General features: G+C 38.1%; 1 long non-coding RNA gene across 7 annotated transcripts in view; it reads left to right on the forward strand.

The window, feature by feature from the left end:
* LOC106824820 (uncharacterized) overlaps positions 1 to 16,601 on the forward strand; it is a 454,906-nt gene that overhangs the window by 360,453 nt on the left and 77,852 nt on the right. The window lies entirely within an intron of this gene.

Genomic DNA, 16,601 nt, shown 5'->3' on the forward strand with positions numbered 1-16,601 from the left:
CATCTGATATCTCAGTGAGGCCCCAGAGGAAAATGTTGGGAACAAATACTTATTGGAGCTGTAATAGTCCCTTGAAAAGTGAAGTTTGAAATCCTTCAGGGATCCCAGTGTTCTTTCAAAATTGATTTTGACACTGCAGAACTACATCCTAACTAACTTCCCATGCCAAAATATGTTCCGACTAGCGTTTGGATAGTTTAAAGAATATTAAAATAAATTTTCATATCAAGAGTCAAAAGAAATGGTTCCTATCTTGTGACCTGGGAATCATCTTTAAAGAGAGTTTGCTAAAGTGGCAAGAGGAAAAAATGGTGAGACTAAAGGATTAATTGGAGGGTATGAGATGCTGTCCTAATAGAAAATATTAACTGACAAAAAAAGTGCACTAGGGAAAAACAAAATGAGAAAACTTTTTATTGTATTATCAACAATAAAAATTCATGATTTCTAACTTTTATTAAGCACTCGCCATGTGCCGGGCACCGTTGTGAGCCCTGACAGGAATTAATGCAGCTAATCTTCACAACAACCCCATGAGGAAGATACAGTTAATATCCTCATTTTAAAAAGAGTGAAACGAGGCACAGAAAATAATGTAACTTGCTTGAGGTTATATTCTAGGAAGTGGTGGAGTTCACATTCAAATATAGGTAGTCTGGGTCCACAGTCCATGTTTTTTTTTAAGTTAAGAATTTAAATACCAAAGTAACATATATCCTGTGGGCATACCTCTTGATTCCCAAATTCCACTTACGTGAATTAACAGAGACTCATACTGATACTTATGTACGAGGATGTTCATCAAACCATTACTTCCAATCATGGAAATTGGAAACAATCCAAATGCTGAACAACTAGGGATGTATTAAGCACTCAGTTTACAAATGGAAAAATGAAAGCAAAGCACAAAGAAGAAAATGAAATCACTCATAACCCCTGTACTCTGAAATAACTGCAAAGAAATTACCAAGCAAATCTTTCCAGCTTTTTTCTACATTTTGTTTCTGATACAAAATTGGGATTATATTGGATACATTGCTTTATAGTCTGACTTTTCTATGTAGATAATATTATAAATCATTTCCATGTCCTTAATTACTCTTCTACCACTGATTTTAATGGCTTCACTCTATTCTATTATTCGTACATATTGAGATTTATTTAACAAACCGTTTATTGTTGGATCTATGCTCTTTTAACCATTATTCCATGATGCCTCAATGGGTGTAACCCATCAATCATAGAAAGTAGTCCAGGATCTCTAATTCAGAGTTCAAGACTTTATGTGGTCTGCCCTAATGATTCCAGTTAATCTCCCTGTATTTTGCTTCACTAATCCTGAATTATAGCCAAATAGAATCACTTGTTCTAGAAGGGTAACTGAACATCTCTTATAGCACCCATGCAATTCCTCTTATCGCATGTATTTGTCTACCTAATGATTTTGCTATATTCTACTAGGCTGAAAACTTCTTGTAGGCATAATTTCTGCTGGGATCATCTTCCTAACCCCATATGGCATAATCATGTCTTGCACTTAGTAGATGCTGAATAAATGCTTATGGAATACGTGAAGGCAATACAATATTGTTTTTGACAGTGTAAGACTGTAAATAATTCAAATATCTAAGGATAGGGAGCAAGTTGAATAAACTATGACCTGTCAGTATTGAAGAATTTTGAGCAATAATTAAAAGGAAAGACATAACAAAAGAGACAATGTCTGTAAATAACGTTAGTTGGAAAGAAGCAGAACATATAATTAAATATATGCTAGAATTTGAGCTGTGTTAAATTGCAGGTATGGGGGATAAAAATTGGAAGCGAGCTTTGGAGAGGTGTGAGGGGTATGTATTTTGTTTCAGTGGACGTAGTAGGTGAAATTTTTCCTCAACTTCCAGTAATATTTTTAAACGGAGGTAGTAAATAAATGAATCACATTTGTCAACATATTTACAACTTTGAGCTGATTTCACTGGATAATGGAACATAAAGCATAAGCTTTTTCTAAGTTAACTTGATTCAAATATTTTCTGTATTACCGGAAATACATTATATACTTTGTGTGCTTTATATTGTAGAATTCTAAAACTGTGCACTCAAGTAGGTAGTCACCCCTGTTTTAGAACGTTGAAGCACAGAGATATGAAACAACTTGCTCAAGGTCACACAACTAGGAAATGTCAGAAGTGCGACTTGTGGGCAAATCCTTTGGATGCTAGAACTCCCACGGGGTTTACCGCCTGAAGGCATACGCCAGATATGTTAAAACTGGTCAGGAATCAAAGAGGAAAATATCACCCCATTAATTAAAAAAATACATCCTAATTTCAAGAGGCTTATGATTTTGTTGTTAGAATCAGTGCTACTTGTATGAATTACTGTTGGGAGGAAATGTGTGATAATTCCATCAAGGCATACTCCTCCATCTTTAGTTTTCCAGTGAACTTCTGCTTATCCTGTAATACTCAAATGCCTCCTCCTCGGAAAATACTTCTCCATCTCTCCTTGGCTTATGTAAGTATCTCTACCTTGATTCTTAGGGTTTCCTGTTCAAACTTACACTGTAACACTTAGCATTATACCGTCACATCTTCTGGCGTGTGAGCTTCGCCATGGTGGGCACTATCTTACCAATTTCTGTATCTGTGTGTCCACCTGGAGTAATGGCCAGTACATATGCATTTCTATTTTTCTTCACTGAGGCTTGTTGTTACTCCTTCACCACAAGCATTCTTTAGAAAACCCCCAAACCCCAAAATATGGCATTGTAATTTACTACTGCTAAATGAATGTGTAAATATAATGACTGTGGTTACCCAGTTGTTCCTGTTAAGGCTTCCTTTCATAAAAAAACAGGAAAACACTTTGATTTGTAACATTTCTCAAGCACTTATGTGCTTCTTTGTATGCTTTCTTTGTACTCACACCTTCTTTGTACCGTATTTGGTCTCATGGCAGTAAGGTCACAATGCTTCCTAAGGTCTGCTTTACCAGGTTCTCTTCTTCTGTATCCTGGAACAACTCTAAAGTGCAATACAACATTCTGTTGCTTCTCTAGAAGAATGATACCCTGTTTGTTTTCTTGTAATTAAGAAACTGTGATCGATTACCGAGGTCTCTGTCTCTCTCCCTGTCTCCTTTTCCCCTATTTCTCCCTTCCTTGCCCCATCTCTGGGATGATATGGTCTTTCATTTTTTTTCTCCTTTTATGAGTTGTCTCCATTCTCCATACAAGATACTACATTCAACTGCTTATTCATGGCCCAATATGGCCTTTAGTCCTTGAGTCTCTATGGTGCCAAGCTTAATCTCCAGGTCTTTTCAGTGAATAAAAAATTAAGTCTCAATGTCTTACTGTAAAATTTGCAGGAAATAAAACCTGGCCCATTTAGGGGCAGGTGTCTACCTCTTGTCTAATAATCTGAGACCAACTTGGAGAGGATTGCATGGAACATGGCACATGTCGATCTCAAAAAGGAGGCAGGGATTGACTGTTAGGACACATACAGCAATTTATAACTCCTCTTTCCTGCTTCTCTAGTCCTACCAAATATACTAAATATTTCTCTCATCTGTTCCCTTTCACTCCTCCCTTCCTACTGTTTTGGCCTTCATATATTAATCCTTAGATTACTGTGATAGTCTCTGATTTGGTCTCCTTGCTTGGATCTCTTCTCTCATGCTACTACGCTTTCCACATTGCTGCCTTTGGGAAACATAAAGTGATCATGCTATTTTCCTAATTCAGAACCCTCAATGGCCTCTGACTGATTAGGAAAGAAAGTTCGAACTCCTTAGGATGCTATATAAATTTTTTTTTTTTGGGGGGGGGGAAGATTAGCCCTGAGCTAACATCCATGCCCATCTTCCTCTACTTTATGCATGGGATGCCTACCACCTGCCAAGCAGTGACATGTCCACACCCGGGATCGAAAAGGGTAAACCCCTGGCTGCCCAAGTGGAACTTGCGAACTTAAGTGCTGTGCCACCAGGCCAGCTCTGCTATATAAATTCTTTTAAAATCAGATCCCTTCCTACCTCCTCCAGCCCTCTGCTCACTATTCTTCCACTTGGTCTAATTGCTTTGAATGGTTTGCTGCTCACAAGCCCACACTTGTCAACTCCCTTCTTCTCTGAGAGCTTCTGCAGCTCTTTGTATCTTAGTGCATATAAGAGCGTCCAGAGCACAGCTGGGGCTCAAGGAATAGTTGTTGAATGGATGATATATGAAGAGATGCGAGTAGAATACAAGACTCAGGGCTCTGGCCTTGATGTTGGCATTATTGTTCGCCCATCTTAGCAAGTTTTCCTAAACTATACTGCTTGAATCCTCAGGAGTTGGGGAGATTACAATGGAAAAAAATATGTTTAGTCTTCTTAGTAATGCATAAGCTCAGCAAAATGTCAAGTTTTTCTAATTTTTCTGGAATGGAATCAGTTTAGTCTAGCAACACAACCTCATGCTAACTAAAAGCCGTAATTGGCATCATCAATGAACAAAACTATGAAACATTAAAATCACTTAAAAATAATATTTTTTAAATGGATATACAAGTTTTTAAAACTTAAAACCTGTTGGGATAAAAATAATTGATATAAAAACTGAAAACTGTCTTATAAAATCTGGGACTGAGTTTTAATATCTGTAAAATGGAGATAGATTGATCTGTAGGTATCTTCTAGCTCAGAATTGTATCCTAGGAATAGACTGAAACTACCTTGATTCTTATCTTCTCCTTTATTGTACCACCACAGGACCAAGTGTCCTATCTCTGTCTATTCCTAATTCCTAAATCAAGGAATGGCCCATGTCAGGGGCTAAACAAATATTTGTTGACTAGATAAATGACCAAGCTCTGAACACTTTCTGAAAAGGAAGAAAAAGAATTTTACCCAAGTATATAGGTGAATAATTTAGGAAATTATGATGAGTTAGACCATATTGACATTTACAACAGAGAATTGAGAGACCACTTGGAATTACAAAATTGGCAAGTTGAATAACCATACTGCTGGTTGGAAGGGAGTTAGGTAGGAACTCAACAAACCATAGAGCATACAGTAAGAATAATTAGGTAACGGTTTTTAGAAAGAAGAAAAAGAAACACAGACAATTACTGTCCACTGAATTTAACTATCCAGCTTGCTGCCCACAAGTCTCTTTCCTTAGTGCATGAATGAAGAAATGAACGTGACCCATGATAACTGAAGCAAAGACTCAAAAGATAGAATTTGTAGTGATGATGATGATGAAGATGCTTGCCACCATTTTATGATCATCTACTATGTAAAGACACCTTGCATAATGGAGTAAGACACAATGGAAGGAGAGATGAGGATAGATTAAGGGGAATTAAATGAAATTATTAAGTAAAGGATCTTAATCTAGTAGGAATCAATCAACATTAAGTCTTCTTTTCTCCCATTAGGGTCAAACAGACCTATATTTGAGTACAAGCACACCAATTGCTAACCATGTGACCCTCAACAAGTCACTTAAACTCTCTGAGCTCAGATTTATTATCTGTAAAATGGGAAAAGTAATACTTAGTTCACAACGCTATTGTGAGGATTAAATGAAATATTACATGCGGAAGTAATTTGTTAACTGTTATGCAAATATAAGATTTCAAATATTAGCCGTTCTTATTATTCAACAGTTAGATAAAATGTATACGAAAAACCATGAATAATAAGCAGTGGATAATTGTGTAGGAGGACTGGTAAAGAGGGTCACGTGGCAAAAACTGAGTGAGCGAGATGAGGCAAGAGAAGTAATGGGGGCCAGGTCACACTGGTCTTATAGACCATTGTATACAAAAAACCTTGACTTTTATTTTGAATGAAATGGGGACCCAGTGCAATATTTTGAGCAGGGAGGTTGCACAAAATAATGTATGTCTTAAGAGGATCACTTTGGCCTCTGTGCTTGGAATAGACTATAGAGGGTTAAGGAAGGAGGGAGAAAGTCAGGAGTTTATTGCAGTAACGCAAGAGAAAGGCAATTATGGCTTGGACCAGAGTGGTAGTGGTGAGGTTGGTGAGGAATGATAAGATTCTGATATTTCCTAAAGATAGAGCCAAGAGTATTTCCTGACAAATTGGATGTGGGATATGAGAGAAAGAGAGACAGCACAGATCATTTCTATTTCTAGGTTTTAGGCTATACAACCAGAAGGATGAGATTACCATCCACTGAGATGAGGAAGCTGCAGGTAGCCTAGATTTAGGGAGGAAAGATCAGGAATTCAGTTTAGGACATGCTGAGTTTGAGAGGATGGTTAGGTATCCAAGTAGACAACTTAAATACGGAGTTGAATATACTAGGCTGGAATTTGGAAGCTGGGTCTGAGCTGGAGACATAAATTTGGGCATTGTTGGCATGCACATAGATGGTATTTAAAGAGATGCAGTGTAGCTGACAACGGTGCTTTTCCCAAGATGGATTTCACCTTGTTTTAGGTCCAACAAGTGGGATTTCTCCTTTCCTTTTTCTCCCTCCATTCCTGCCATCACTCTGCCCTCACCAATGACTCCCTGCTTCTGCCGAGGATAGGACCATCCATCCACATCTTACCTCTCTTGTGCTTTGCTAGCTTATTCCTCTGCCTTTACTCAGCTTCCCCAGTGCAATGACTGCCATTCTTTGTTAAGATATTTATTCAAGCCACAGAAGAAAACCATGAAGCTGACAGATGCAGGAAGTGAACTTGTGACCTTAGATTTGGGATACTGGTGCACCAATCACTGAGAAACTAGAGATAGAGGATTTTTGCACAAGCATCCACAGAGTTAGGTATTAATTAACACCCCTATCTTTGACAAACTCCCCATCATAGGCTCAAGTTTATTTACTCTGTACTTTCCAAGGGGCAAATGCTTGCTATTTTTAGAGATGATACAAAGAAATCAGGAGAATTGCTTTTGTCTTCAAGTAGCATATGCTTTAGTGGGGGAAGTCAGTGCTTACTCATGAGAAACCATAGGATGGATTCATGAAAAAAGAAAGGGGCAATGGGTGGATGGAAGAGTTGTTGAGAAATAAGTTGCTCCTATTTGACCATCACATTCTAGATTAACTAGCCTATCATCTGCAAAGTTTTCATTAATTCCCCATAAGAATGGTCAATAGGTCCATGATGCTCCAGAGTACAACTGATTATTTTATAAAATTTATTTTATTACTGTAAAAAAAGTAACTTCTCTGTAAAAAAATTAGAAAATAAAAATAACAACGAAAAAAGAAAATTTCACAAGACTGTCCTGGTATTCTTTCTATGTCTATATTTATTTCACAAAAATGAGATCATACTGTACTTCTCTGTAACCTCTTTTTTCATTTGACAGGAGAGCTAAAGAGTTTTCCGTGTTACTAAACATTTGCCTACGTCATCATTTGATGATGCCTATTATCAGTACCATGGCTAATCATGATGGTGGGGATTGCGGCTTGTTTCATTTCATCTCTCTTTAGTATCCAAGACAATAATGAGTAACAGGATCTTCTCTAGTCGTGGAATATTAGAGAGCTCAAAGCTCCCTCAGGCATCATCTGGTTAACTTCCTATTTTGCAGATGGGAAAGTTGAGGCTCAAAGTGTCAAATGGATTGACAGGTCAGATGCAGAGCCAGAAATGAAAACAAGTGCCAGAGCTCCAAGGCCAGTGTTCTTTCAGCAAAACACCCAGAATCTGAGGCAATCCAACATCTGCGAAGCAGACACGTGGTAAACGAAGAGGGTATCATTTGGTAGAGAGATCTCTTTTGGTTCTTTGGACCTTTTGGTTTTACTTCAAACCCTGAGACCCCAGGGTTTCGTAGGAGGGTGAGGTTGCAGTTTGACGTATGAGGAGAGGACATCTTGAGGAAAGGAACTCATGAGCTCAGGTTTGCAAAACCCACAGTTGTAAAATAGCTCAGCTCTAGCCAACACCCTGAGGGGTGCAAAAAAGCTATAGGAGATGTATGAGCACCCAGAATCTCAATTCTGGTTTTACATCATATCTGAAGGGCTCCCATCCCTCAGCATTGAGCCCTATGAAATGTATTTACATTTCAATTTTTGTCATGGTTAGGGATGATTTTACGTTTTGATTTGGACAACCCTGAATGTTCTTAGCTTCCTGGAATCACTCTCCAAGCCTCCTTGCTGTGGAAGGAGGAGAGTGACATTTGGGACACTCAATGGTGAATGAAGAGCAAAACATGCTGGGATTACCAGCCTGCTGTTGAAATAAGACATCTTTCTTCCAATTCTTCTCCACATTTTCACTGGTGTGACTTACCTAAAATGCACACCTGGCCAGGCCACTCCTTGCTTAAAATCTTCCCATGGCCTCAGGATAAAGTCCATGTGCCTCTGTGTGGCATGCAAGATCCTCCACAGCTTGGCCTTTGCCCACATGTATCTCTTCTCTACTATTTTGTCTTCGGTAATACCGAACTTCCTGCAGGTCCCGGAAGAGAGCCATCCTATTTTTCATCCAGTTCCTACTTTTTGCAATGCCCTTTCTCTTTGTTTATCCGTGGTTAATCTCACTTAGGTAGATCTGATGCCCCTTCTCTCTTTTTACGTAACTCTAAATTCTATCACCTGTGATAGTTTCTGAAATATTCTTGGCAATTTTCCGTCAAATGACTGAACTTTATCTTAAATCTTAAACTCCCATCTAGGATCAATGTTACTTCACTCAGAGGCACAGTCCAAATCACAGGACATCTGCTAAACATGCAGCATCAATGAAGCAGGGGGCATCAATCTACCAGACATATTCTAGAAAGGACCCATTGCTTATTTTTCCCAGCTGCAAGTTATCTGGACAGCATAGATGGTTTTCTCTAGTACTGCATTTAGGATATTTGCTTAACTATTGGCAGTGATAAAAAGGATGGGTAAGAAATTGCGCATTCATCAAAAGTAGGCGGCCTGATAGAAGTGCATAAACATGGTACTCATCTCAAAATTAAATTACCATATGCACATGGTTTGGCTTGTCGTTTATGTACTTGTATATTTATATACCCATCATCCTTAATCACCTACAAGAATGAATGAGTGCATTTAAGAACAAATGTTTGCAACATAGGCTAATGGTTAATTGAAAGTTTCTTCTTGGAGAAGGAAGCTGGAAGACAATACTAGAGAAGATAAAAGCTTTTTAAAAGAACAGCAAGACTCACTTATATCATACAGTTTGATTTAGCTCAATCTAAAGGAGATTCCTGGTGAGATGCCTCAAAAATATTCTTTTTCAAGCGTGCCATATCCAGCTCAGCTTATCAGAAAGAGCACTGAAATTAGCATCAGGAAACTTGAGGCCAACTCCTCGCATAGCTTTTTCTGGGTGTGTGATCATAAGAAATTCATATAACTTCTTCATGGGTCTGTTTCCTCCTTTTTAATCTGGGACTAATGCCACAACCTTGCTATTGGATTTGAAAAACACAAAATACTTGAATTTACTTGGGGATTCTAATTAAATCTTATTTGCATTAATATGTAATTTTTCTAGCCTATCTGCATTTTAGAAAAATCAAGGTCATAGAGTCCAGAAATACTGCTGCTCCTACTGATACTACTGGTGCTCCTATTACGTCTACTCCTCCTCCTAATAGCTGATATTTATTGAGAGGTTATTATATGCCTGCAATGTTTTAGCATCTTGCATGCATTACTCATTTATGCATCATAAAACCCCTATGAAGAAGCTGCAATTATTTTCTCCATTTTATAGACTAGGAATTGGAAACCCAGAAAAGTTGAGTAACTTGCCTAAGATTGTACAGCTAATAATTGGAAGACTGGGATTTGAATCCAAGCTTGGCCTCCAGAGTCCAAGCATTAACAACTACACTCTATTCCCTGTCTAACAATAATGGTAAAATTAGCCTACGTTTGGATAGTATTTTGTTTTTTCATAGAGATAATCTCATTTTATCCTTGCAGCAGTCCTGTGAAATAGAGGTTATTATCCTTATTTTACAGATGTGAAACTTGGGTCAAAAAGATTAAAGGATTAGCCCAAAGTCACCCTGCTCTGGAATAATAAAATCAGATGGTTGTCCCATTGTGGTGGGGACTAGGAACTTCTCCCATCCTGTTTCTGGCTCTACTCTGCTTTTGCTTGTACCTCCCCCAGTGAATATGCCTTCTACAAAGAACCCAATTGAGTCCTGGTGTGTTTTTATTTGTTTTGAGAGCTCCCTCTTCTCTCTCACCCTCTCCGACAATCTATCTATGATGCATAAAACTAATTGTTTCTGCAAACATCACATGGTTCTTCAGAGCTTAGAATGAGCTACAATCGACTTCTAGCCCACATATCATCAGCATTTAAGAAAGTCATCCTGGGAGGGTGACTCCAGATGAACTCAACTTCTGATGTCAAGATCTCCTCCCTAGGTGCTCTCTGCAGATTTTAAACATGCATCCTATTTTCTGTTATCTGCAATTTTGAATGCTCCATAACCTGCCCTTGATTAACCTGTCTATATCCTCCAGCCTGTTGTCTCCCAGTTGTGTCATTTTTCTCTGGGCCGTTAGTACCCTGTGCTTAGGATGTTCCTTCAACTAGAACTCCCTTCTTCTAACCCTTGGCTAGGCTAACATGGTCTCAGCTTAGATATGACCTTCTTCAGAAAATCTTCCTTGATTCCCTAAACTTCTCCCCTGCTCTCCATCTCAGGTAGTCGCTTTTAAAAAAGACTCTCTGCTCATCTTAACATTTGTTATAATGTCTGTTTCATTGTTCATCTCCTGCATTATGCATTGAGTTCTTTGAGGGCAATGGCTTCCAGCATCCCCTGTAATGCCTGCACAAAGTAGGTGTTCAATAAATAGCTGTTAAGTAAATGGTTACTTCCATCTCTGAAGTCACCAAATATTATGAAAGGATCTCTTTAATTGATGTCCCTGCATTATAGACTGTGAGTTTTCTGAAGGCAAACATTCTGTCTTATTCAACACTGTATCCTCAGTGGCTGGTATGGAGGAGGCACTCAGTAAATGACAAACTGAACAGAATTTTTAACCCTTTAATCCTACCCTTCAGCCTGTCCTGCCTCCTCTGAAGTGCACCCCTTTCCACAATTGCCTCATCATTCATTTTGTCCTTATTTCTAATGTCTTCATTTGTGGTCTAATCTACACAATATAGCATTTGCTTATATTATTTGGTTTCATTATTCCTGTGTTTTAAGTGTTCATATCCCCCCCTCTGCTAATGAAAATATAAGTGTAAACATAAACAGGATAATACTTTTTTGTATTATTATAACTTGTACTCATCTTCTTCTCATATTTAAAATTATATATTTATCAATGATAAATGCTAATATTTAATAAGTTCTTAAAATGTTCTGCTGTGTACGTGCTTTACATACAGATCACACTGATTTTCACAACAACCATTAAGAAGTAGGCACTGGGGAAACTGAGGCTTAGTAAGGCTAGATCTTATCTAGATGTGAGTGATAGAAGCAGAATTTAAATACAGAGCTGTGCTTTCAACCACTTCTACCTCTGCACCATGAAAAGCAGACAAGCAATAAAAACAATATAAGAAAATACCCATGATTTCAATCTGCTACTATAGGTAACCTCTGCTAACATTTTGGTACATGGCGTTCCAGTGTGTAGGAAGCAGCCTCTAGCATGACTCCCAGTGGCCCCCACCTCCAGTTATTCATGCCCTTGTGTAATATCCTCCCCTTGAGTGAGGGCTGGATTTAGTGTCTCACTTCTAATCGATAGAATAAAGCAGAAGCAAGTGAATGTAACTTCTGAGATTAGGTTATAAAAAGACTGCGACTTCTATCTTGGGTCTCTCTTTCTCTCTTTTTCTGAGATACCTCCCTCTGGGAGAAGCAAACTACCATGTTATGAGTGGTCCTATTGAGAAATCCACATGGTTAAGTAACTAATGACTCTGACCAACAGCCAGTGAAGACCTGAGATCTGCCAAAAGCCACATAGTGAGTTTAGAAGCAGCTCCTCCCTAGTTGAGCATGATGATGGCTGCCCCACTCACCACACTGATTCTGGCTTGTGAGAGAGAGTGATCCAGAGGCATCCAGCTAAGCTGTGCCTGAATTCCTGACCCATTTTCTGTGGGATAATAAATGTTTGTTGTTTTAAGGTGCTAATTTTGGGGGGCAATTTAATACGGAAGAACAGGTAAATGATACACAATCCTATATACATTTCTATAAATACAGTTAATCATCTATGTTTTCCTATTTATCACAGATCAAAATTTAATTTATTGAGTGAAACAAACTGATAAATCATGCTGGTGTTTAACAGTCTTCTTTAAAAAACTTAAAAAAAATTGTGAAATATAACCACACACATAGAGTACACGAGGCATAAATGTGCAGCTGAAAGAATCGAAAAAGAAACACCCTAGTTCCAATTTCTGTATATTTTATTCTTTAAATAAATCTGCAGGGTATATGTAAAATCAGTAACTATTTCATCTTCAAAGACAAGATGAAAGGAAAGCTAAATAGATGCACTATTTTAGCATGGTTTATGAATTAGACTCAGAATCAGTATGACATATTGTCATACACTTTTCCTTAGCCATCTAAAGAGGAAATTCTTAGTCTAAATTAGTCATCAAGAGGAAGTCTGGTAATTGTGCCATAGTGGAGCATATCTAATATGTAGGGCAGAAAGGGGCCTCAGTACAAAATGGATGAATGGATTTGGAATTCAAAACAGGGATTTGAGCTCCCTCTCAGCTGCTTGGAAGTGTGTGATGTCATCACTTAGCATACATGAGCTTTAATTTCCTCATCTGTAAAATAAGAACATGCTCATCAAGGTATGAGGTTTAGAGAAAATGGCACTATGTCTCTAAAGCCCTTTGTAGGGCACTTGGCACATGGCAAGCCCTCAATATATCCATTACTATTGAGTAATAATTCTGATGTCAGGACACCATCAAGTAGTAATTTATCACTATATAAAACTTAGGTAAAAATGTATTTTTTAAAGCATAATTATTTCTTATTAAGTGATAAATGCTCATAATGGAATGATTTTTAAAAACATTTTTTATACAATTTAAAAAATATTCTTCTACAAAGAAGAAACCAACAAATCATTCCCAAATTCCACCAGCAGAAATAACCAACATTAACATTTGGTGGACACCATTCCAGATCTCCCTGTGCATAGATAGCTAGATAGGTGCATAGAGAGAAGGATGGAAGGCTATTTAGGTAGATAAACAGCTAGCTCGCTAGCTAGCCAGAGATCATACTGGAGATGCTCGGTAAAATAAAACATTTACTTAATTTCACTTGAATGTAACCAAAGGAAAATAAAACTGAAGTGAAACTGAAGGAATTGTTGAAATTTCAATCATGTTTTTTTCTCCACTGTCAGTGATCATGTTTCCTCAAATCTCTCCCACAGTAAGGTTAAGTAAAAAACGTGACGAAATCGACTAGGTTGGTGACTTTTTTTCTTCTTTTAACTCACATCTTCCAATTTTTCAGGCTGTACTAATGTACCTCCTACTATAAAAAATGAAGTGATTCATATTCCAATACTTTCTCCCATCTCCTTTCTTTCGTCTCCTGATTTATGTTACTTTTACAATTTTAAACTTAAAATGGTGGATTAACACATTCTGTTCAGCAATCAAAATTTCCGATATTGTGCTGTTGTTTATACTTATTTAAATGGATTTAATCCTTACCGCTAGTTCTTTTAACCATAAGTTTTTCACTCTAGAGGGATGTGTGTTTGTGTATGTGTGTGTGTGTTTTTAATAAATTCATCTTGTGAGGGGCCAGTCCAGTGGCCGAGCAGTTAAGTTTGCACCCTCTGCTTCAGTGGCCCAGGGTTTTGCCAGTTTGAACCCTGGGCACGGACCTAGCACTGCTCATCAAGCCATGCTAAGGTGGTGTCCCACATAGCACAACCAGAAGGACCCACAACTAGAGTATACAACTATCTACTGGGGAGCTTGGGGAAGAATAAGAAGAAGAAAAACACATACAGGTATTACAACTTAAAAAAAAATAAAAAAAAAATAAATTCATCTTGTGATTGGGTTAGTCTTCCAGTATTTTTCCAAAAGGGCTCATACCGTTCTTGAATTCTTCCATTTTTGAGAATATCTTCGCTTTTAATATTCTGGAGTTATACTTTCCTTTATTCAGGGCATTATGGATATTACTCTGATGTCTTCTGGAAAAATATCAGTGTGGAGAAACCTGAGGCCAGCTTGATCCCACCTCATTCCCTTTTATTGCCTGAGTGAAGTCACTTTCTATAGTTAATGTTGATCAGGTGTAAATTCCATTTTTTTCTAGTATATCAATTTCTTATGATTTGCAGATTTAGTATTTTTCTAATATCAATAAAACTTTACGAAATTACCTCTTTGAAACACTCTTCATTTGTTGGGTGCCCTCCTCAAGAAATATAATAAGTGATTTTTATGTGGACCAACTTTGAAGTCCTTGTTGGTCATCATCTCTAATTGATTTATTCAGTTTTTCTTCTTCGTTTGCATTCACTGTGATGTTCTAAAGCATTTTCTTTTTGCAGTTGTTTGAATTTTTAGTCATGCCTAGTCAGTTCTTCGCGGGTTTACATTTATTTATTTGATCTATAAGGATGTTTCTTTGGCCCTCAATTGTTTCCTTAACCTGGTAATCTGCCTTTTCATCCCAGCATATTGCTTTATCATCTTATTTTTGAGTCTTGTATAAATGACTCCACAATGAGTTTTTTATTGTTCTTTTGCAGATTGTGTTTCCTTCCCTTTTGTGCTCTAGAATGCTCACATAGTTGAAATGCCATTTCTTCCCTCTTTTTTCTCATGCTTAGCGTGGAGAGCTCTGCCCAGACCTTCTCTTTGCTCAGATCCACGGTGGAAAAGACATTATTGTTCCTTTATTGTTTCGTCTTTGATCAGCTGGTCTGGTCTTGTTACATTTAGTTAAATTGATCAGGATGGATGTTTCTTTATGACCACTATTGCTGACTCTGAAGATACCGGGTGTGGGATGAGAGCTCAGCTTTAGCTGCTGGTTGGCATGACACGGGATTTCTTCTAAGATCCCACCAAGCATCCCATACCGAGGCCCACCACCAGCCACTTAGGTATGTCTCCTGTTCCTTCCACCATCTCAGCACAAAGCAATAGAAAAAGCTGGTTCCTAGATGCCCTTGTTCTTTTTGTTGTTGTCCTCTGTGCCTCACCAGTATTCTATTGTCTTTGAAACTGCCATAACACTTCTTCAACATTATTTGTCATGTCACATCACTCTCCTGCTCAAATCCTCTAAAGGCTCCCATCTCACTCACTCAAAGCCAAAGTCCTCAGTGCTTCCTGGTCCTTCTGTGTGATGGCCCCTGGACCACTCTCCTATCTGTTGGCTTGCTTGGCTGCAGCCACACTGGCTTCCCTGCTGGGCCTAAAATGTTCCAGGCCCACATCTTTCTCAAAACTTTCCCAGTGGTGGTTCCCACTGCCTAGAACACTCTCTCCCAGATAGCCACATGACTTCCCTCTCAGATCCCTCAGGTCTTGGCTTAGATGTCAGGATTTCAATGAGGGCTTTCCTAACTGCATTATTTTATGCAGCAGGTTACTGGGCATACTCTGTCCTCCTTCTCTAATATTCTTTTTTCATAGCACTTCACATCATCAGAAACATTTTATGTTTTACTGTGTTTTATTTGCTTCTTCCTTCAACCACCATTAAAATGTAGGGCAGGGACTTTGTCTGCTTTGTTCGCTGCTGTGTTCAAGTGTCTAGGAGGGTGCTTGGAACAGAGTAGGCACTCGATTATTTGTTGAATGAATGGATGGATGAATAAATGAATACTATGGTAGGGACTTCTTACTTCAAATATTTGTTCTTGACCTTTTCCATGGCTGTCTATCTGTGTGTACTCACTGTTCCCATTTGCTTTTCTCCAAATTGGAAGACATCTTTGAGAAATTGAGGGTTTGGTGTGTCACACAGGTTTCAATTGACCAGAATCTTCTGTTCCTTTCCTTAGTGGCTACTTTTTGAAATTTGTTGTGTAAAGTTGTTGTTCTTTTTTTCTTATTAAGTAGCTCCTGGTGAATTTTTAGCTTTTTGTTATTTTTTGATTTGTGCTTATTTTCATCATTATTGGAGAAGGAGGATTCTATGATCCTATTTCTTCCTCCCAGTTTTAACCAGAAACCTAAAAATATAGAAATTTGCATTAAATTATGTGCTCTCTTGCACTATATTCCACAGTATTCAAAACAATAGTGCAATGGATATAAAAGTCTATAACACGTACACAAAGTATACAACTTCTTTTCTCTTCTCTACCAGAACTTAGTATCTACTGCAAGCCTCCATTCTTCTAGTGGTAGAAACTTAATCTCGTATAATTTGGGATCTCTTCCCTTTACCCAGGTGATGTGTCTAAGTGTTTTTGTTTTTGTCTTTTTAATAGGGGCATCACATGGTGTTGAAGTTTTGAGAGATGGGAGAGAAGGTGTCAGTTCTGGGTCATTCCCTCTCCTTGGTGGCATCAGCTGAACTATCCTTGTTCTTATCTGGTCTCCTCTTGTCAGTCCACACAAGTGCCT

Source organism: Equus asinus, chromosome 12 (assembly GCF_041296235.1).
Source record: "Equus asinus isolate D_3611 breed Donkey chromosome 12, EquAss-T2T_v2, whole genome shotgun sequence".
NCBI classification, from domain to species: Eukaryota; Metazoa; Chordata; class Mammalia; order Perissodactyla; family Equidae; genus Equus; species Equus asinus.